This window comes from Natator depressus, chromosome 7 (genome assembly GCF_965152275.1).
Source record: "Natator depressus isolate rNatDep1 chromosome 7, rNatDep2.hap1, whole genome shotgun sequence".
Classification (NCBI taxonomy): Eukaryota; Metazoa; Chordata; order Testudines; family Cheloniidae; genus Natator; species Natator depressus.
Window position 1 is genome coordinate 38,605,962 of NC_134240.1, and position 22,459 is coordinate 38,628,420.

The window sequence follows — 22,459 nt, forward strand, 5'->3', positions numbered from 1 at the left end:
TATATTCAAGTTAATGCTATTGTTCAGGTAATGGAACAATAATTAGCTTTCCTCAATTTAAATTTGTCTCTTATGACTGTATGCAATCCTGATGCTTTTACCTATCATTGTTCCTAATGTGTGACAGTTGGAATCCTCCATCATCATTAGTAGGTCTCCTTAGAACAGTACAGCCTTTAGTATGCAGTTTTCCACGTACTTCACAAACATTAATGAATTAAAGTTTCCAACAAGCCTGTGAAAGGCAGGTAAAGAATATATGATAAACTAAAATGTAAAAATGTGGATCACTGGCTCATGACTACCGATGTTAGAGGGAAAATATGATCAAGTATTAGTAACAACTTACATTTATGTTATAACTTTCATCCTGAGGTATTCCACAGTGCCTTACCAAACAATATTCTGGAATCATGTCACTTGCCACTGAAATGAACCCACCTTCAGTGCAGAGTTGGTCAGAACCTGAAATTCCCATTCAAAGGGAAAATTCCTCCTCCCTCCGCCCAAGATTTTGTATTGGAATAAAAAAAAAAAAAATAGAAAATTTGAAATGTATTGCAAAACTAGAAAAATACAAACATTTTGATTCAACCTTATCAAAATATTTTCATTTTAATAAGGTCAAAGTAGTTTCATTTTCACATTATCAACTTGAGTATATAAGAATATAATTTAATTAATTAGTTATAGTTGTTAAGTCCTCAATATGTGTGCTCAGTGCAGTGCTGTGGCAAAAAGTACTAATACGATCCTTGATTATATAAAAAGGGGAATATCCAGTAGAAGTAGGGAAGGGAATCTTGTGTCTATACAGAGCATGGCTAAGACCGCTACTAGAATACTGTGTCCAGTTCTGGTGTCCACAAACTTCAAGAAGGGTGAGGGAATACTAGAGAGGTCAAAGAATGGCCACACCAGTGATCCAGAGGCTGGAAAACAAGTAAGTGAGCTGTAGCTCACGAAAGCTTATGCTTAAATAAATTTGTTAGTCTCTAAGGTGTCACAAGTACTCCTTTTCTTTTTGTGAATACAGACTAACACGGCTGCTACTCGAAACCTGTGTATAGATACTTACATATGGAAAAGATAGGATAGTGGGGGACTTTTCATCCTGGTTGATAAAGGCTTAAAAAGATCCAATAGCTAGAAATTGAAGTTAGACAAATTCAACCTTGAAATAAATACAGCTGCCTAGTAGTGATGGCAATGAAACATTGGAACAGCTTTCCAGGAGAGGTGGTGGATTCACCATCACCATTAAAACCAGATCAGGGAGCTTTCTAAAAAACATGCTTTAATCCAGCATTGGGCTGGGTGGTTGTGATGGCTCCTTCTGGCCTTAGAATCTGTGCGTCTGCAAATTTATGAATCTCGCTGATCATCCCCTTCCTTCATTGGCAACGGATAGAACCGAATCGATTGCCTGGATTCCCTGCACCATGCTCATAACACTTGCAACTCTGCATTATGACAATGACTGTAATCAAATCTCCTTCAGGGCTTCAACCGGTCACATGCAGGTGTCAGAAAGGATTTTTTCCTCCCTGATGCACAATCGCCTCCATGTATTCTCTCTCCTACCCCCCCACCCCCTTCTTCTAAAGTATCAGAGATTGGCCACAGCTGGGGATAGGTCACTCACAGGGTGAAATAGTGCTCTGAGGTGGTACCATATTAAGAATCTTCTTGCCAGATGCCTGGCTGGTGTGTCTTGCTCACATTCTCAGAGTCAAACTGATCACCAGATTTGGGGTCAGAAAGGAGCTTTCCTCCCATGTCAGATTGGTAGAGATCTTGGAGGTTTGGGGTTTTTGCCTTCCTGGGTAGCATGGGGCTTGGATCACCTGCTAGAATCACAGGGTCACATCTCATCAAATCAATTTCTTTCCTTTGCAGGGGCCTTGGGCATTGGTGGTACTTCAGTCTCTTGTGTTCTCTGCCTATGGCTCACAACACTTTAGTCTTCTGAGGACTGAAATGTTTTGGTTTAACTAAAGTCACTGGGCTTAGTGTAAGGGTATCTAGAAGAAACTCAATGGTCTGTGATATACAGGAGGTCAGACTAGATGATCTAATGGTCCCTTCGGGCCTTAAACGCTATGAACCTATTAATTATAAAAGTCAAAATGTTTTGACTATCATACTATGCAATGCCATATTATATATCATGGCAGGACATTCTGATATGACATAATAGAGTCAAAGAATTTCAACTTTGATAGTCTATTTTATTGCCTTTTTATTTAATTTAATTTACATTGTATTTTATTTTTTACTATATATTATAAATTGTGAATTGGTAATTTGTTTTTAAATTGGTATTTTAAGTGGTAGTTGGTATTCTAACTGGCAACTACTATTCTAATTGCTTATTGAGGCTTTTGGTTAATTGGTACTCAGCTTGCTCAATTGGTATTTTAAGTAGTTATTTGTAATTAGTTCTAATTGGCAATTGACATTTGTTTAGTAATGGATTTGGTAATTGGTAATGTACAGTTGTAATTGATATTATATACAAATATAAAATAAACTCTGTGTGTGTAAAAATGGACAGTTAGGGAGCCAGCATCATACTGGAATGTTCATAGAATCATAGAATATCAGGGTTGGAAGGGACCACAGGAGGTCATCTAGTCCAACCCCTTGCTCAAAGCAGGACCAATCCCCAATTTTTGCCCCAGATCCCTAAATGGCCCCCTCAAGGATTGAACTCACAACCCCGAGTTTAGCAGGCCAAGGCTCTGCCAAGACGTTGGACCTCTTATCTAAACAATCCTACTCTTGGGAAAAGTACCATGGGGTCTATAATGAGAACAAGGACCTCCAGGCATGTCACATCCAATATACAGAATAATTCAAAGCTCTTTCAAACGTTAATTACAGTTTCTTATGCACTGATCAACCTAGTGCTGTGAAATCAGCAAGCCAGCTTATTTCATAAGAACATAAGGAAATGCTTCTGTTAGGGCTGTTTGAAAATTTTCCATCAAACCTGTTTCTTGATGGAAAATATGTTTTTTTTTACAAAATACATTTTTTTCATAGAAAGTGTTCTCTTTCTGTGGAAAATTTAAAGTTTGAAAAACCAAATGCCCAAAAAGCTTATGGTTTTAGGCTGTAAACCTAAATAGTTTGATTGAAAAATGCTGCTGTGTAGCCTCCTGGGAGCTGATGTTTGGTTACCTTAGTCTCCATTCTCCTCTGTGTGCCTGACTCCTCAGCCCGACTTCATCTCCTCTGATGCATCATGGGCATGTTACTCCCACACTGCACTGCCTCTCCACCCCACGACTCTCCACACCAAACTGTGGTGCATCATGGGAGATGATCAGGCAGCCTGGTATATAAAGGAGAAAGGAACCATGAGGAACCTGAACTACAAATCTCATGAAACATTGCAGCTGCTTTTACAAACTGAAACCATTTTCCGACCAGCTCTAATTACTATATACAAAATAAATGAGTCTTTCCACATATCACAAATGGAAGGAAAAATAACTAGGTGTTTTGGACCAGCAGAGCATTCCAAGCCATTCTCAGCACTTGAATGGTATGTGTGGAGGTGGAGGCAGAATAACATGTGCATCCATCTGGCGGAACAATGCACAACTTATTCTTGGAATACTGAAATACACAGTTAATGGTAGACATGGGGATTACCACAGACAGCTTAGACAAGAAGATTCATAGACAGTGTTATTTTGGGTCATAAGAAGATTGGGGCCTTCTATAATGAATGAGAATGCTTTTACTAGAATTGATGTGCTTTAGAAGCATTAACAGTAGAGCTCATTCCAAATTTTCCAATGAAACATTTTTTCATTGGAAAATACTGATTTCTCAAAACTGATACTATTTGTGGTACACGTTCAATTTCGATACCTCTCCTGATTTGAAAAATTCTGAAAGAAAAAAATTTGAAATGATCAAAATGGCCTGTTTTGACATTTTCAGAATGGAAAGTTTTGGTTTTGGGTTCAAAATGATTTTTCGTTTTGAAAGAAAAAAAGTCTAAAAAAAGTTGACATTAAAGTGAAACCTTTCAAAATGATCAATACAAAAAGTTTTGATTGACCCAATCCAATTTTTTTATTTTTTTGGATTATTGTTTCATGAAAAATTCCAACATTTCACTTTTTGTTCATCTGGATTCAGGATGGGAAATTTTCTGTGAAATCTCAAAAACTCTCAAGGGAGGGGAAAACCATTTCTGACCCATCTTTAATCAGCATGTTTATCAAGATAGTGAGTATAGCCTATACGTTTTGATTAATGAAATAATTAATAAGATGTAACAATTTTACAGGATTGTTTGTGGCCAGTTAGATCTGTCTGAATAATGAAAAAATCATATTTATATACAAATAAATAACCCATTGAATTCAGTGGGTCATAGTATTCATTATGTACAACATGTATAGATGACCTGGAATTGTATGTGAGTACCCAGAAAGCTTCTCAAAGTTTTACCCAAAAAATGTGGTGTTTGCTCTTCATTCTCCTTCTGTTATTGCTTCATTGACCAATCAAAAGAGCAAAAATAATACTGTGTGACCAATCACACACCAGTGATTGTGAATAATGAATAGCACATAGTTACAGTGAATAGTTTATGAATAGATCACAAACCAGACATTGTCTGACAATTATTCGTCCAAGCAAGCTGGTAATACTTGTGAACAGTGACTACAATTACAGCCTTCAGTGCTGGGACTGTCTCATGAATATATGCAGTTCTAGAAGAACGTGGATGTAATCCCATTTGGGTTCCCTAGGTGGTGCCATAATATAAATTAAATAATAATAGAAAAGACATTGGGAAAGATTTCTGTATCATGAACCCAAAATGGCCTAAATATGTCAAAATGTTGGTTTGGCAAATACTATTTGGCCAAGCATAGACCCTGCAAGCTGGAGACTGCCCTCAAAGCTTATAGGTTTCTACAGGAGTCGAGGGCACTACACCACACAGCAGGCACTCTATAGCTTGCAGGACTGATCCCTTCCTGTACAGTGCTCATATGAATCTCCCAAATCCTGTTCAATGCTGATGAAAATTAATTAAAACCCTATATGTGTTGCTTGTGCTCTGATGGACTACTTAACTAGCCATGTGAAAAAATGCTCGATCCATGCCATGAAAACAAAACCAAACCAGATTCACTGTACGAATCTTAAAAGTGACATTTAAGCAATTATGATATAACTGTTCAGAGTGGGATTTTAGTATATTATCTTTTCTCTGGTGATAGTTGAAACAAGGGAGATTTCTATGTAATGCAGATTCTTTAGAGCTGTCAATGAGATTGTCCACAGAACCCTACTGTCAGTTTTTTACAGATTGTCTCTTTTATTATATAATCATTCATTGTCCAAGTGGTAAAGCTTTTGGCTGTGAACAACACAAGGAATGTTGTTGCTGACCTTAGCCACATATACACTAAACTACTCCTAGGAAAACAACTGTCAAGCAATGAAAAAGACACTGGGCCATATTCTTCCTTGGCATAACTTCACTAAAATGACTGGAGTTTAACAGCATCAGTGAAGTTACACCAGGGATGAATTTGGCTGATTCATTTTATGTCCTATTTTACCAAATACCTTCATCCTTGAATTTGAAAAGCTGCTCTCTGCCTGATATGCTTGAAACTAGTTTTACTTTTAAAGGCAATGGGCCATATCCTTGGGAGACTTCTGGCCACACTGTGTCACTCCAGCTGCACATGGTAGCCATAAACCTGGCAGATCTGGCCATTGGATTCCTGCTGTCTGAAGGAATCCTTAGTGGTATAGAGCAGTGATTCTCAACCAGGGATACGTGTACCCCTGGGGGTATGCACAGGTCTTCCAGGGGATACATCAACTCATCTAGATATTTGCCTAGTTTTACAACAGGCTACATAAAAAGCACTAGCGAAGTCAGTACAAACTACAATTTTATACAATGACTTGTTTATACTGTTCTGTACACTATACATCGAAATGTATTGTATATTTATATTCCAATTGATTTATTTTATAATTATATGGTAAAAAGAGAAAGTAAGCAATTTTTCAGTAATAGTGTGCTGTGACACTTCAGTATTTTAACATTTGATTTTGTAAGCAAGTAGTTCTTAAGTGAGGTGAAACTTGAGGGTAGGCAAGACAAATCAGACTCCTGATAGGGGTACAGTAGTCTGGAAAGCTTGAGAGCCACTAGTATAGAGCTACAATAGTGACTTCTATAGCTAGTGTGTGTGGGGCATGGTCAAGTAAAAGGAGTGTGGTGTCTATGGCCCCAAAATCCCTGACTGCTGGAATGGCCCTTGAGGGATACTGGCAGCTGGTGAAAAATACATCAGAGGCTGCTCTACTTTACAGTGAGGCGCAGTCTAGGGAGGTTCACTTAGACCACCTAGGACATGTTCAAATCCAGTTTGTTCTGTCTACACTAGAGTTTAAATCAAGTGAGTTCAAATGTGTTAGCAAACATATTTTAAAATACACTTTGTATCCTAAGGTTTGTCTACACAGGAGATTTTTAACCTTTACAGCTGTACTTGTGCTGCTTTCAGCAGTGTGTAGTGTTCATACCCACATAGCCCCACTAGCATGGGTATAAATAGCAGTGTAGTTGGTGAGGCATGGCTTAGGCAAGTAGAGTACGGACACACTTGCAGTGGTAGGGTATGTGCCCGAGTACATACCCTTCATGATTCTCCACTTGCCAAAGCTGTGCCTCCCCACTTATGCTGCTGTTTTTAGCAGTGTAGTGTCCTGTTGCCTTCCTGCTGCTGGAGACTTTCCCCACCGCAGGAAAGTCACCACTGGCATGGGGGAGGCAGCTCAGAAAAGCCTATCCCAGCTGCCTCACCCTGTCAAAGCCTTTCACAGCCAGCCACAGTGATAGGCTCCAGCACTGGGGAACTGCTGAAGCTTTTCCCTCCTGTCTCTCCCATGCCAGAGCCTTTCACAGTGTGGATGCAGAATACTTTTCACTGCAGCATGTAGCTACACATACCCTATATGCTAATGGCACTGGTGTGTAATGTAGACATAGCCTTAAGTAATTAACTTGAAGTCATGAATACTTTAGTAAAGGCTAGTCTGCATATTTCCCAAATGTTTGATCCAGGCTAATATCTATTAGAAATATTTGGGCAGTATCAAGACTAGTCTTTAGAAAAGTGTTAGATAGCTCAAGTTAATTAGCAATCACTTATCTCAAAGTAAAAAAATTGCTAGTGTGGACAGGCCCTTAGTGGTCATCGGGCCCCCAGCTTGAGGAAGAACAGAGATAACGTAAAGCCATATTGTGTTCCATGATGTACTAAGCACAACTTGGACAAACCTCAGCACTTGAGCCCATTGGTTTTAAACTACTAAAAGTACATTTCTCTAGTTTAAAAGTGCAACAAAACTCCATAAACAAAGGAATTCTCAGTTAAAGCTAAAACTCCTTCTATTGTACTCTGGATAAAGACTTGCATTATCAAAGGGCCTCCACCCAGACTGTACATTTATATCTCCAAGTCTGTAAGGGCAACGTTTTTGCAAACTCAGATGTCAACACATGCAATATGGGTAATTGTACAGACAGATACTATCAGTGTACACTCACAACAGACCCTGGACAGAAACATGGGTATATGCACATCTTAAAACCTGCAGGTAAACAAATATTGGGTGTAAATCAATAGCCCAACCCTGCAAATTCTTGCTTGCTCACATGGGAAATCTAACTGATTCGATTGGGAGTATGGCATGAGTGAGGATTGCTCACGTGAGTAAGGTTTTGTTAGCTAATCTAGCCCAATGCATTATAGTGCTTACAGTATGATATGTAAAATCATCCAGTGGCTGAATAATGTGTATCTAATTCTTGCAATATCAAAACAGATTCATTTATTTAAAAGTAAACATGGGTTTAACACTGTCAGTTTAGGCATAAACCACAGGGCAATGTTGTTTGAGGAGGTTAGACTGGAAACATGTAGTCTCCACTATCTCTGAGTGAAGGGCGGGATTTCAGCTATAAGTCCTTGCTTCTGCAGAGTGAAATCAGATCCTTTTGGAAAACTCCAGCAACCATTATTAATTACAGTGCCACTAAAAGGCACCTCTAGAATATCATTACCCATGATGTTATTTACAACACTGACACATACAATGTCCTTTCAAAAGTACTGACCATAATATTTACAAGAACTTTTCACCTTCTGTTGAGACCCAAAGAGTAATTTATAATACAATATTAAACATGACTTGAGGACCTTTTGTTCTACTTAAACAAACACTTATGTGTCAGAATATTTTGTGCTTAGATTCGTTGAACAAACTGGTCAAAGCAATAGCATTTGCCACAATTATGTTGCTGATTATTTTCTGAACAAACATAGTTTGTGCATGACTTTAGATTTGTACATCTCATTTATGTTTGTTTATAAAATAATTAGCTTGATTTCCTCTGTGCTGAATTACAAACGAAAGCCTACATTTTCCATTAATGTGTTTCAGGGAACAAACAAATCAGCAAACCAAAGTTAGAACACTTTCTTGCTACACCCTGATGCTTAGAGACAAGCTCATCTGGTGATGGTATAAACCACCAATGCCTTGGCATTAGCACTCCACTCTGTCTAGTTGTAAACTTTAAATAACATTTTCTATACTGTGCAATTAACACCAAAACCACAATTCCTAACGCAAAATGAGAGCTTATTCAGGATGGTTCACACTCTCAAAGTATGCTCACCTGTGTTAGCTGTGAAGAGTTCCTGATACCGAACAGACAACTTCTGCCATTTGCTTTCAATGACCAGAACTGGGAAAATACTTTCCAAAGCAAGCCATCCCACCCAGGATCAGATGCACATCATTTTATGGCACGTTAGGAAAAGACAGGTGAGGGGTATGTGTGTAAAGATCACTCCCACTGCTTCTAGGATGTAGGGCATGTGTCAGCTATCTTCAGCAGGCACATTAGTTCTGGGATTCTATATAAACTGCAATCCTTGCTGTATTTCTATTTCAGCATTATTAATCCTGGAACTCTGCTCCCATTCTCACCTGTCCACATTCCTCCCAGCCCTTCCTGCCGTACAGGGACCTGATTCCTGCCCCACCAAGGGCTTGCTCCCTACCGATCGCAAGACGGCCAAGGCACTGTTTGTCACTATTCAGTGTGTCCTGAAGTCCTGTCACCTAAGTGCTCTCTGGTTTACATTTCGTTCCACCTCTCCCAGTGTTCCCTGGCTCCCTTGGCTCTGGGACAGAAGCAGCCTGCGCCTGTAGGGTGGGAACCACGCTGGGACTCCCAGTAACATTCCCAGAAAGGACAAAAGGCTGGGAGAGGAGGAGAGATTAAAATACTCACCGACTAAAAGGAGGAAGTTCTTCTGCCTTGGATAATCCCTGTTACAGGGCTCGGACGGGGACGGGAAACTTTCCAGCTCCGCTGTGCTCTAAGGAGCACAAGCATCCTGAGACTTGACAGGAACGCATGCAGATACAGGCAGGCAGGGCAGTGGGGCGCAAAGGGTGGAGCGGGAGAGGAGAAGGGGTGCACAGAGGGGGGGCGGCTCTACCAATTTTGCTGCCCCAAGCAGTCGCCGCCGAATTGCCGCTGCCACTGAAACCTGCCACGGCAGGAAGAGAGGCGGAGCTGCCTCCGAATTGCCGCCGCAGGACACGGACTGCCGCCCCATTCTAAATGCCGCCCCAAGCACCTGCTTGGAAAGCTGGTGCCTGGAGCCGGCCCTGCACAGAGGCTGGGACAGAACTGGGCCTCACAGGGGCTGGGACTGGGAGCACAAAGGCTGGGACAGAACTGGGGCTTACAGGGGCTGGGACTGGGCTCCCAGAGGCTGGGATAGGATTGGGGCTCACAGGGGGTGGGACCAGGGTGCACACAGGCTGGGACGAGACCAGGGTGCACAGGGGCTGGGATTGGGTGCAGGGGCGGGGAGTTATATGGGCCCATGGTACCCAGACTCCAGCAATATTCAGGGTCCGGGGGCCTGGCTCCACCAATGTTTGGGGCTGGGTCTCTCCCCCGGCCCCGACTGCTGTCCCCTGTGGCCGGCCCGGAGCATCCCTGACTCTCCCCTGTAGCATCATGCTGTCTCCACTCTGCTGGCTCCTGGTCCTAAGGCTCCCCATTCAACAGTGGCAGGGCAGGCTGCCCTTACCCTGCCCTTCCCACCTTGGACCCTTCCCTTTTCTGGCGGGACCCTCCACCAGCACAGAGGGCCCCCTCTTCCCACAGTCACCGCTCCTGCCCCACACTGGGCAAGGGACAGCCCCATCCCTCACCCCCAGTCAGGCTACAGCAGCAGGGGAGGAGGCCCCATGTGGTGGCAGCCCTCCCCCCACCAGCCCCCACCACAGGGGAGGAGAGGGGACTTCCTGGACCTGAGAGGGGCCCTAGGAGCACATGCAGTGACAGTGGTGGGGGTGAATGTGCTGCCGGCGTGCTCCCTCCCAGCAGAGCTCACTGCTGCCGGCGGGGAGAGGGCTGGGGGAGTCCTTCTATCTGGCCCCAGCCCTGGGGGCAGCCTGCCTGCACCCCAAAATCATCCCCAGCCCTGCCTCACCCCCAAGCCTGGACCCCCAGCCAGAGCCCTCATCTCCCCTGCACCCTAACCCTCTGCCCCAGCCCTGAGCCCCCTCCTGCATCATGAACCCCTCAGCCCCACCCCACCCTGCAACCCTCTGCCCTAGCCCTGAGCCCCTCCCACACCCCAAACCCTTCATCCCCAGCCCCATCCCACAGCCCTCACTCCTGCACCCCCTCCCTCAGCACCCCCTCCTACCCCCAAACTCCCTCCCAGAGCCTGCACCCCTCATCCCCTCCTACAGCCCCAGCCCAGAGCCTGCACCCCAGACCCCCTCCGCCACCGACACTCCCTCCCAGAGCCTTAGGCAGGCGGGGGCAGAGTTGGGGGGGGCAGGTTCTGGGCGGCACCACCATTTCTACAAGCCTGCCACCCCTGACTGGGGGCACAAGGGCTGGGACAGGACCGGAGCGCGCTTGTTGCTGCTCCTCCTCTTCTGATTTCTCAGGCAGGGTCCGGGCAGGCAGCGAGGGAGCTTTGCTGGTTCCCCCAGGGACAGGCGGCGGCTCTGGCTCGCTTTCTCAGGGTGTGCGTGCCGGGGGCAGCTACCGTGCTCCCTCCCCCAGATCCCGTCCCTGCTGCCAGGAGCCCTGCGCAGCGGCAGCCGCCGGCTCGCCTCACCTCTCCGGAGAAGAAAGTTTCCCGGGTGCCGCGGAGGTACGTGCCCAGCTGGTTCCTGGGGTCTGTGCCGGTGCCCCTCCCCGCTGAAGGAAGGGCTGGCTCTGCCTGTCTCTAACTCCGGCAGAGCTGCGCCCTGCGGCGCTCTCTGGCTTTGCGAAGGAAGCCGGAACATCAGCGTGCGTCTCCTTTTCGCTGCTGGCCTGGGCTCAGGCGCTCCCACGCGCGAGGGTTCAGCTTAGCTCAGCTCGCTAGGATTTTCCTCCCCCTACCTAGTTAAATGCCCATCCCTATGGGAACAATGTCTTGTCTTCGTCTTCTCGCAGCTCTGTCGGGAGTGGATGATCTAATTCTCTCTCTCCCACCTCCAATAGGTGGGAAGATGCGCTCACAGGATGAAAGGCAAGCCTGGACCTGGTTTACATGTGGGCTGCACACCCCCAGTGTGAGTGCTCCGAACCTCTGCGAATCAGCCCAGAACTAGAGCTGGTCGGGAAATGTGAATGTATTGGGGAGGGGGAGGAAATGGTTTTAAAAAGGGCGTTTTAAATAATTTCCTGCAAAAAAAGTTTTATTTTTGCACAAAAGACTAATTTTTCCACAATTTTTGAAAACGTTTTAGGTAAAAAATGTTTTTCTGAAAGTGAATTTTTATTTGAAAACCCCAAACTGAAACTTTTATTAAAAAAAAGAGGGGGGGGGGGATTTGGGTTTCTCTTTTTTTGTTGAACAAACAAACCCCAGAAAATGTAAATCAAAATAAAAAAAAATCATTTTGGTTAAAAAGCCATGCTTTTCAAGACTACTAAGAGCAAGTTTGAAAATATTTCCATATAAGCACTGCAAATATATTTCATTTTGAAGAGCAAATATAAAACAAATCACAGGCCTGAGTCAAAGGCAAGCAGTTTGTGCTTGAATTAGGATGAATAATACAAAACTGCTTTAGAGAGAGTGAGAGGGCACCAGTGTGTAACTATTTGTTTATTTGATAAATAAGATGATTTTGCACTTCCATAGAATCTCTCTCCCAAGGATCTTAAAGTGCATTGAAACATCAATGTAATACTTATGAAGATATGATTGATTCCCATTTTACAGATTGGGAAACTGTGATGCAGAAAGATTAAGTGATTTGTCTTAGGTAACACAGGAAGTCTGTGGAAGAGCAAGACATAAGACCCTGACATCCTGTCTCCAGATGCTGTGCTGTCGTGGCAAGATTATGTTTCTACTTGCTGTGAATAAACATGTGTATGTATAAATGGCGGAGGATGTGAGAGTGTTTGTGTGTGTTCATCCTGGGAGACAGTTTGCTCAAAAATATTTGAGATTCCCTGGGTCTTACTTTATCATAACATATATTTTTTTATTACTGCACATTTTATACAAATTGCAATATTTCATAATTTGCACTTAGGCAGGGCATCTGTTTTATGTTAAACATATAAACAGCTGTTAGATTTAAAAGATGTTATCTTGTAAGGGAGAGTAAATAATTTTTCTGTTTTCTTCCCCCATGTCTGCTTAAAATCACACTTGACTCTTTCATCCACTTTCCAGTTCTTTCCTGTTTAAATTGTACTACAAAAAGATACACTTAAATCCGGTTGGTAGATTGTGAAACAACTTCTTCTAGATGCATCCGATGAAGTGAAGCTGTAGCTCATGAAAGCTTATGCTCAAATAAATTGGTTAGTCTCTAAGGTGCCACAAGTACTCCTTTTCTTTTTGCGAATACAGACTAACATGGCTGCTACTCTGAAACTTCTTCTAGGTATTTTTTAATCTAAATCACACAGAACAGCTGGAACAAGGCTTTCTCATCCAGCCTAATTTACACAAACCCAGTATTCATCAACATGTATGTGCCATAGGATGAACTTTAATGAAACAATTTCCTACAGGCCTAGTCCAGAGCTGGTATCAGCCAAATGCAAGGGAAATTAATAGTAATCCTTATTTGGTGTAGGAACAGCCAATGCTCCTTTTTATGACTGGTAAGTATGCAGTGGCATTAACACTGCAGGGTATGGTGGAAAGACCAGATTCTGGCAGGTGTACAGTACACGGCTATAAACCTAACTCTTTTCTGTACACTTATTAAGGATACCTCTTTGCTATTGAAGACAATTCAGAATGTTCAATTACAATTAAGTAACTGTACAGTTCCTTAAGAAAGTGGGGTTGTTTGTTTGTTTTCTTTTGTTTTGTTTTTTAATCATTCTGACCATTTTGGACATTTATGCTCAAGTACCTGATCAGCTAAATCTCACTCATAAGTTACTGTTCAACCATCTGTTTTAGAAGTTCTTTTTGTGGGAAAAATAATACAGCCATTATGCCATCCATAAGGTCTACAGGGAAAATTGATACTTGTACTATATAACAAAGACTGCAGCACAGGTAATTAGAGTTCAAGCCATCCTTCTGCCTGATTAGAGTTCAGTGCTTCTTTGTGTGCTTGGTATGCTCACCCACTAATCGATTAATACTGTGTTAAGCTTCATACCTGTAGCAATTTCATCTTCAGTCCAGTCTACTGTGGCTTTTAACCTCCTAATTCACTCACACATAAGTTCAATGTTTGAGACACAACATCTTCTTCTTGAAATACTTAGATAATTTGCTGGGAGAAAATTAACAGTCAGTACTGTTGATAACTTCCACTAATATATCCACCAGCAACATTTCCCTGTGGGTGTCTTAGCCCATTGACAGATCAATTGGTATTTCTTGCTGAGCACTCATTCCATACAAACACATACTCCTGAAAACAGAGTTACATGGCAAGAAAACTGTCAGAAGCATTGTCTCTCAAAAAAGGCTTAGGACGGTAAAGGTATCTGGTCCAAAGTGCACTTAAGTGCCTTCCTCTGAGCATCTGGTGCCAAGTGCTATTGGAGGCAGGATGCTGGCTAATTAGATCATTGGACTGATGAGATTATTATTATTACTTATGTATAGTGCCTTGAGAGCTCAGCAGAGATTGGGGCCCTGATGTAAGAGACAGCCATACAGCAAGTCAGGGACCACTACAGGTCTTGAAACCTGGGCCACAGGAGTCTTAGGCACAAGCACAAGCTCACCTACCATCTGCTAACAATTACTAGGATAGAAGCTGAACCTCAATAAAGGGCCTGGTGGACAGAGCCACAGGTTCTGAGTCAAAGTTAGTATACCAAGATGTCAGTATATCAGTATACCAAGATGTCAGAGGAACGAGACAAACTGGAGATCGGAATGAGAAGTCAGACACTAGGAGTCAAGTCAGGCTCAGATGCCAGGAAGTCAAACCAGGGGAGAGGTTGGCAGATCAGCCATAAATTTAAATAGGCATACAGATTTAGACTAGATAATGACTAGATAATGACTAAAAATGCTTTCTAAGGAAAGAGAAAATGTTCCATATTTTTCAGTAGGAGTTAATCTTCAGGACGTTTTTAATGAAGTCTATTGGTTTAGCCTTTCCCATGTGAAATAAAAGACCCCACAGTATTTTGCACATGATCCACAGAAGGGAAATGGAAGAACAGATATTATAATGACTAGATAATGACTCCAGATGGGATCAGGATTTCATGCAAGTATTTACTGGAGTTTTTTTTGTTTTGATGATGATTGTTCTGTTTTTAGTTTTGGTTGTTGTTTTCAGACTACCAAGGGTTAGAACCTACTTCCCTGAGTTTCGTTGGAGCTTTAGGATCAAAATCAAACTCTGTCAATACTTATAAGTATAATTGATAGACAGAATGCTTTGGGTCCTGTTTGGTCCACAACTTCTATATAAACCTAGCACAGGAGCACCTAGTATTCCTGCCCTTCTAAACTTCAGAATTTAGTTTCATTTCAGTAAGCATCTGAGAATATAAATGAACCCCCACACCCCTTTGGGCCAAATTCCCCACTGTCATATATAAGTGCAATTCCACAAATCAATGACGTTGTATTAACACTGTGTTAACTTTATATGCCTATGATCCTACCTTACTTATGCCTATCCATCACACATTGATTAATTATACATAACTATAACAATAAATCTCTCAAAGGATTAAATGAAATAATTGGCTACAACTGAATCTGGCTCCTTGAATCTGCAAGCTATGATTGGAAATATTTCAACACTCAGTACTACATACAGTACAGTCCTAGCTACAATATTGCACTATTTTGTCACTGTCAGTTCTGCTGAGCCAGAAACACAGAACCACTAAATTTTTATTTTAAAAGGTTTGATTCAAATTTGGTTCTAAAAATGGGTTTATCTCTTGCCTGAACTATTTCTTCCATCTTTAACATAATCTAGTAATTTATGCAGGCGTATAGGGACAGATGTTCCAGTGTGGTTCTGGACTGCCAGGGGAATCCGGTCCTAAAGCCGGTGTAACCAGACCTGGGAGGACCACCCCATTAAAAAGGGGGCTACTTAGAACTTCAATAGGGGCTGCAGTACCACTTTTTCTCCCTATCTGCACAGCAGCAGAAACAGGGTGTGGCTGGGACTTCCCTGTGCCACTGCAGCCGCTAACTACAGAATCTGCCCTTTGGGATGGTTGTTGCTTGGCACAGGACTATTCCGGCATTAAAGCAACATTAGATTCTGCTTTAAGCCACCTTTATAGATGTGCACATGACTAGCATTCTGGACACACTCCACGGATCTAGCCTATGCAGTGTATAGTTGTAGCATGAGTTAGTTTGATACCCATTGTAAGAGCTCATGAGTTGTGAAAATGCAAAAGAACATTTCAAGAATGTGAAGGGAGGTGCAAACTGCCTGCAGAGAGATTTCGTTATAAGAATTAAATTATCATATGTTATTAGTGTTCTGCATATGCATATACAGTATTTATTTCTCTCTCATTTATTATGCCAGAGTACAGAAGTTCATTATGTCAGAAATATAATGGATATATCTTCCTGCATTTATTACAGTGATGCCTTTAAATGTAGTTGCCCACGTAAATGTATATGCAATTAGTATTCAGGTGCATAGTATTCACAGGATTGGGTTCAATGTGAATAGAACTGATGATTCCTTTTCTGCAACGAAAGCAATATCTCAAAGGCTGTTTGTATGATCGGTTTCAATCTGGAGCCAGAGTACAGTAACCCAATCTGGAACAAAATCAAGTACTATCACATAATGGAACAAACATTTCATTTATAAATATGTCACCTTGACAAGTCAAGGAAAAATGGAACTTAAACCGGTTATCAAAATCTTCATTAGGGTTCAGTCAGATGCATAAAATAAAAGCCATAAACAATGTACAGTCCAACACTTGAACAGTAAAACAATGTTATGAGAAATGCTTTAGTACTGTATTGAATGAGTGGTTTGTGCACTGCAGATCACAAGTGCAAGCAGTGAAGCTTTATTAAACTATAAGTGAGCTTCCTGCCTGATTGCCTGACAATTAGACATTCAAATTTTCTGCCCCAAATGGTGAGATTCACCTATCAGTCAAACAACCGACCTTCTACCCAGGGGAGTTAAAAGTATTCCACAGTTTGGTAAGAAGCGAGTGTCATAAAAGGGCAGGAAGACAAAAATCTAGCAATGTGGTTATAAACACCAAAATCACTTTTGTGAAGTTCAGGGGTTCTCTAACTGAGGGTTGGAACCCCAAAATGCGTCACAATCCCATTTTAATGGGGTCACCAAGGCCGGTGTTTTAGAGCTGAAGCCAAAGCCCGAGCACCACTGCCCAGGGCCAAAGCCTGAGGGATTCAGCCCTGGGAAAGGGGGCTAAGGTTACATGCCCCCTGCCCAGGGCAGAAGCCCTTGGGCTTCAACTTTGGCCCTTCCACCCAGGGTGGCGTGGCTGGGGTGGGCTTGGGCTTTGGTCCGCCATACTGGGGTCATGTAATTTTTGTTGAAAGAAGGGGGTCACAGTGCAATGAAGTTTGAGAACCACTGGTGTTGTTAAACTTCGAGTTGGTTGACCTAATTCTCATCTCATCCACATCAGTGTAAGTGCATGGAATTACTCCACTGTAAAACCAAGGTAGGTGAGATCAGAACCAAGCTTTTCATTTCACTTTAATACATTTTGGGAAACAATACATAGGTTTTGCAACAAAAACAGTATAGGAAATCTTTAATGGTTCTGGGTGAATTTTGTTACTGTCCTGAGGTCCAGCACAAGGGGACAGACTTGATGCATAGGTCTTGTACTAGCTCTCTGCATGAGCGAGAATTTCACTCCGAGAGCAAAATTATACTCTCTGATTCTCATGGCTGATATTTGTTTTACATTTTGCTTCCTATATATGCAGATTTCTCACTGATGTCAATGGCACTTTTCATCACAATGTGGAAGGGGGTTCTGCTGTGCAGATCTGAGGGGATTTTGTGGGAGAAGGAAAGGAAAGATGATCTAGTGCAGTCTCAGCTATGAACTTGTTTCATGGTTTGTTTCCAGTGCGAGTTAGATCACTGATGGACTTCTGCTGTTCTTCCATTTCCCTTCTGTGGATCATGTGCAAAATACTGTGGGGTCTTTTATTTCACATGGGAAAGGCTAAACCAATAGACTTCATTAAAAACGTCCTGAAGATTAACTCCTACTGAAAAATATGGAACATTTTCTCTTTCCTTAGAAAGCATTTTTAGATATGAATTACTGCTGTTCATCTGCATATGTGGGAGGTTCCTGTGGATAATGGTGAGTAGCAGCTGATACAATAAAGTATGCATTCTGTGGAAATTCCCAAGAAATTGTAAAATGTCACTTTAAATATGAGACACATATGGGGTTCCAAGACCTCTGCACTCCTCTCCTGATCCTTCGCTGTCTGGGGGCACAAAGTGACCCTGGGACAAGTTAGAGCAGCTACAGAACAGCTCTCCCAGTCCCCTAAGGACTGTTCCACTAGACAGGGGTATGGCAGAGTGCATTGCAATCCAGCTCCATTTTCTCCAACTGTCATGTCCCCCAGTGGCCCAGATATGTCCCTTGCAATTTATGCCTGCTAGGGTAATCCTCGCTTCTCCTTTAGGACATCTTTAAGGTTACTTTGTACCACTCTGGTGGTGCAGAGAGACCTTAGCAGGGCCCAGGATCTGGCTCATAACCTCTAAAGTAGCTAGTTACCAGACTATTTATAATGTCATATTTTTATTAATGTTATTTTACTTTTTAAAAAATTACTATTGAATAGATTATTTTCTAAAAGAGTTGGAATAGGCATCTAGGGTTATGTAGTCCAGATCCCTGAATCACTATAAAATAGTTTTCCGTATCATCTTAATACAACCCTAATAGTTCATTGTCTAGTCTTGAATGGTTTTAGGGAAATGATGATTTTACAATTTCCCTTTGCAGCTTGTTCCACTGCCCAGTTGTTTTAACCGTACAAAGGAGATGTGGCCTTCCACCTTCAGTGAAACTAAAGAAAAATAAGAGAATAAATTCCTCTGAATTGACGTATGTACTCTCATGCTTCTTCTTGCACAATGTTAAAACTCTTTAACCCTAAGCTCTTGCACTGTTAGAAACTCTCTTATGGCCTGGGTTCAGCCTGTACATATCATCACACTTTCAAGCTGACACCTCAACAAGCAAACAAACAGCCGGAGCAACAAGATAGTTAAGTAGAACAACAACAACAACAAAACAAACAAAAAACCTACATTGCACCATCAAGAAGCAGCAACCTTCCAATCCAGCACTGCATGTGCAATATGATGATACTGCTGAGACTTCAGCATCATGAATGATATGGAATTTGCAAAAGTACCCCATGGGATTAGATTTAACATTTTCTTGAAATGATTTTAATGGGAGATTGAAATGTGATTGGATTTTATGGTATTAACAGCTTCTCCTGCTATATATCAATTTATTTAGACTATACCCCTGGAGAGGAGACACAAGTTAAGCTTGGTAAACAGAGAGAACTTGTGGTAAATCATTTGAATTTCATTTGCCTGTCTCAAAAGTATCTGAGTTAAATAGTTTCTGCAGTTCCATTGGACTTAGTTAAGATAATTTACTTCCTCCCATTTGTAAACTGCTAGGTTATACACAATAAACCAAATAGGATTCACTGACCTTTAAAAGAAAATTCTTTTGCCCATCTTATAAGATGCTTTAGTTATCTATGATACACTGAGGGTATGTCTACACTACGAAATTAGGTCGATTTTTTAGAAGTCGATCTTTAGAAAGCAATTTTATACAGTCGATTGTGTATGTCCCCACTAAGTGCATTAAGTCGGCGGAGTGCATCCTCAATACCATGGCTAGCATAGACTCACGGAGTGGTGGACTGTGGGTAGCTATCCCATAGTCCCCGCAGTCTCCGCTGCTCATTGGAATTCTGGGTTAAGCTCTCAATGCCTGATGGGGCAAAACCATTGCCATGGGTGGTTTTGGGTACATGTTGTCAGTCTCTCCTCCCTCCCTCCCTCCCTTGTCCCCTCCCTCCATGAAAGCAAAGGCAGACAATCGTTTCGCACCTTTTTTCCTGGGTTACCCATGCAGATGCCATAGCACGGCAAGCACGGAGCCCGCTCACCTCAGCGCTGCTGTTGTGATCATTGTAAACGCCTCACACATTGTCCTGCAGTATGTGCAGAACTTGGCTAGGAGACACCAGCACGAGGATATGGACACACACGTTCCTGAAAGCACAGGATGTGGCAATTAAGACATCATGGTGGCAGTGGCGCAGGTTGATACAGTGGAACGCTGATTCTGGGCCCAGCAAACAAGCACAGACTGGTGGGACCACATAGTGTTGCAGGTATGGGATGATTCCCAGTGGCTGTGAAACTTTCGCATGCATAAGGCCACTTTCCTGGAACTTCGTGAGTTGCTTTCCTCCACCGTGAAGCGCAGGAATGCCAAGATGAGAGCTGCCCTGACCGTTGAGAAGTGAGTGGCGATAGCCCTGTGGAAGCTTGCAACACCTGACTGCTACCGGTCAGTTGGGAATCAATTTGGAGTGGGCAAATCTACTGTGCAATCACTGACCTTCCGCCAACAAGGGTAGTGACTCTGGGAAATGTGCAGGTCATAGTAGATGGCTTTGCTGCAATGGGGTTCCCTAACTGTGGTGGGGCGATAGAAGGAACGCATATTCCTATCTTGGCACCGGACCACCTTGCCAACCGGTACGTAAACTGCAAGGGGTCCTTCTTAATGGTGCTGCAAGCACTGGTGGATCACAATGGACATTTCTCCGACATCAACGTGGGATGGCCGGGAAAAGTACATGACGCTCGCATCTTTAGGAACTCTGGGCTGTTCGAACAGCTGCAAGAAGGGACTTACTTCCCAGACCAGAAAATTACCATTGGGGATGTTGAAATAGTTATCCTTGGGGACCCAGCCTACCCCTTACTCCCATGGCTCATGAAGCCATACACAGGCAGCCTGGACAGTAGTAAGGAACAGTTCAACTATAGTCTGAGCAAGTGCAGAATGGCGGTAGAATGTGCCTTTGGATGTTTAAAAGCTCGCTGGCACTGTTTGTTGACTAGGTTAGACCTCACCGCAACCAACATTCCCATTATTATTGCTGCTTGCTGTGTGCTCCATAATATCTGTGAGAGTAAAGGGGAGATGTTTATGGAGGGGTGGGAGGTTGAGGCAAATCGCCCGGTGGCTGATTTTGAGCAGCCAGATACCAGGGCGATTAAAAGAGCACAGCTAGGCATGCTGTGCATCAGAGAGGCTTTGAAAACCAGTTTCATGACTGGCCAGGCTACAGTGTGACAGTTGTGTGTGTTTCTCCTTGATGCAAAACCATCCCCTTTGTTGAATTTACTTCCCTGTAAGCCAATCCCCCTTCCCCCTTCGACCACAGCTGGCACAGGAAATAAAATCCCTATTGTTTTGAATCCATGCATTCTTTATTTATTAAAAAAAGGGAGATCATTGACAAGGTAGTCTGGGTGGGGTGGGGTAGGAGGGAAGGACAAGGCCACATTGCTTATTGTAGCCACACTACAAATCAAAGATGTTTGAATGACAGCCTTCTGTTTCTTGGGCCATCCTCTGGAGTGGAGTGGCTGGGTGCCCGGAGCCTCCCCGCAACCCCTCGCGCAAGGAGGGCAGGCGGTTATACAGTGGATGCAGCGGCGGGCTGTGCTCTTGTTGCCTTTCTTGCAGCTCCACCAGACACCTGATCATGTCCGTTTGCTCCCCCATTAGCCTCAGCATCACCTCGTGTGTCTTCCAATCACGCTCACTGAATGCTTTCCTGGCCTCTGTCACTGAATGCCTCCATGCATTCAGCTGTGCCCTATCAGTGCGGGAGGACTGCATGTGCTTGGAAAACATGTCATTGTGAGTGTGGTTTTTTTCGCCTTCTAATCTGCAATAACCTCAGGGATGGAGATTCATAGATACTAAGGTCAGAAGAGACCATTATGATCATCTAGTCCGACCTCCTGCACAACACAGGCCACAGAATCTCACCCACCCACTCCTGCGAAAAACCTCTCACCTATGTCTGAGCTATTGAAGTCCTCAAATCGTGGTTTAAAGACTTCAAGGGTCAGAGAATCCTCCAGAAAGTGACCCGTGCCCCATGCTACAGAGGAAGGTCAAAAACCTCCAGGGCCTCTTCCAATCTGCCCTGGAGGAAAATTCCTTCCCAACCCCAAATATGGCGATCAGCTAAACCCTGAGCATATGGGCAAGATTCACCAGCCAGATACCCAGGAAAGAATTCTCTGTAGTAACTCAGATCCCATCCCATCTAACATCCCATCACAGGTCATTGGGCCTATTTACCATGAATATTTAAAGATCAATTAATTACCAAAATCATGTTATCCCATCATACCATCTCCTCCATAAACTTATTGAGTTTAATCTTAAAGCCAGATAGGTCTCTTGCCCCCACTGCTTCCCTTGGAAGGCTATTTCAAAACTTCACTCCTCTGATGGTTAGAAACCTTCGTCTAATTTCAAGTCTAAACTTCCCAATGACCAGTTTATATCCATTTATTCTTGTGTCCACATTGGTACTGAGCTTAAATAATTCCTCTCCCTCTCCGGTATTTATCCCTCTGATATATTTATAGAGAGCAATCATATCTCTCCTCAACCTTCTTTTAGTTAGGCTAAACAAGTCAAGCTCCTTGAGACTCCTTTCATAAGACAGGTTTTCCATTCCTCGGATCATCCTAATAGCCCTTCTCTGTACCTGTTCCAGTTTGAATTCATCCTTCTTAAACATGGGAGACCAGAACTGCACACAGTATTCCAGGTGAG

General features: G+C 42.9%; 1 protein-coding gene across 5 annotated transcripts in view; it reads right to left on the bottom strand.

The window, feature by feature from the left end:
* Nucleotides 1–22,459, bottom strand: part of HRH1 (histamine receptor H1) — a 146,936-nt gene that overhangs the window by 82,838 nt on the left and 41,639 nt on the right. Inside the window, exons 1-3 of one of the 5 annotated variants that reach the window (XM_074958168.1) lie at nucleotides 11,226–11,665; nucleotides 9,365–9,452; nucleotides 3,187–3,340 (exon numbers count right to left, since the gene is read on the bottom strand). The exons of 1 other annotated variant lie outside the window; for it this stretch is intronic. The gene's annotated coding sequence lies outside the window, so the exon portion shown is untranslated. Of the gene's footprint in view, nucleotides 1–3,186; nucleotides 3,341–9,364; nucleotides 9,453–11,225; nucleotides 11,666–22,459 lie in introns of those variants that run through there. 3 more of the 5 variants (XM_074958166.1, XM_074958167.1, XM_074958170.1) reach the window with 3 other exon arrangements.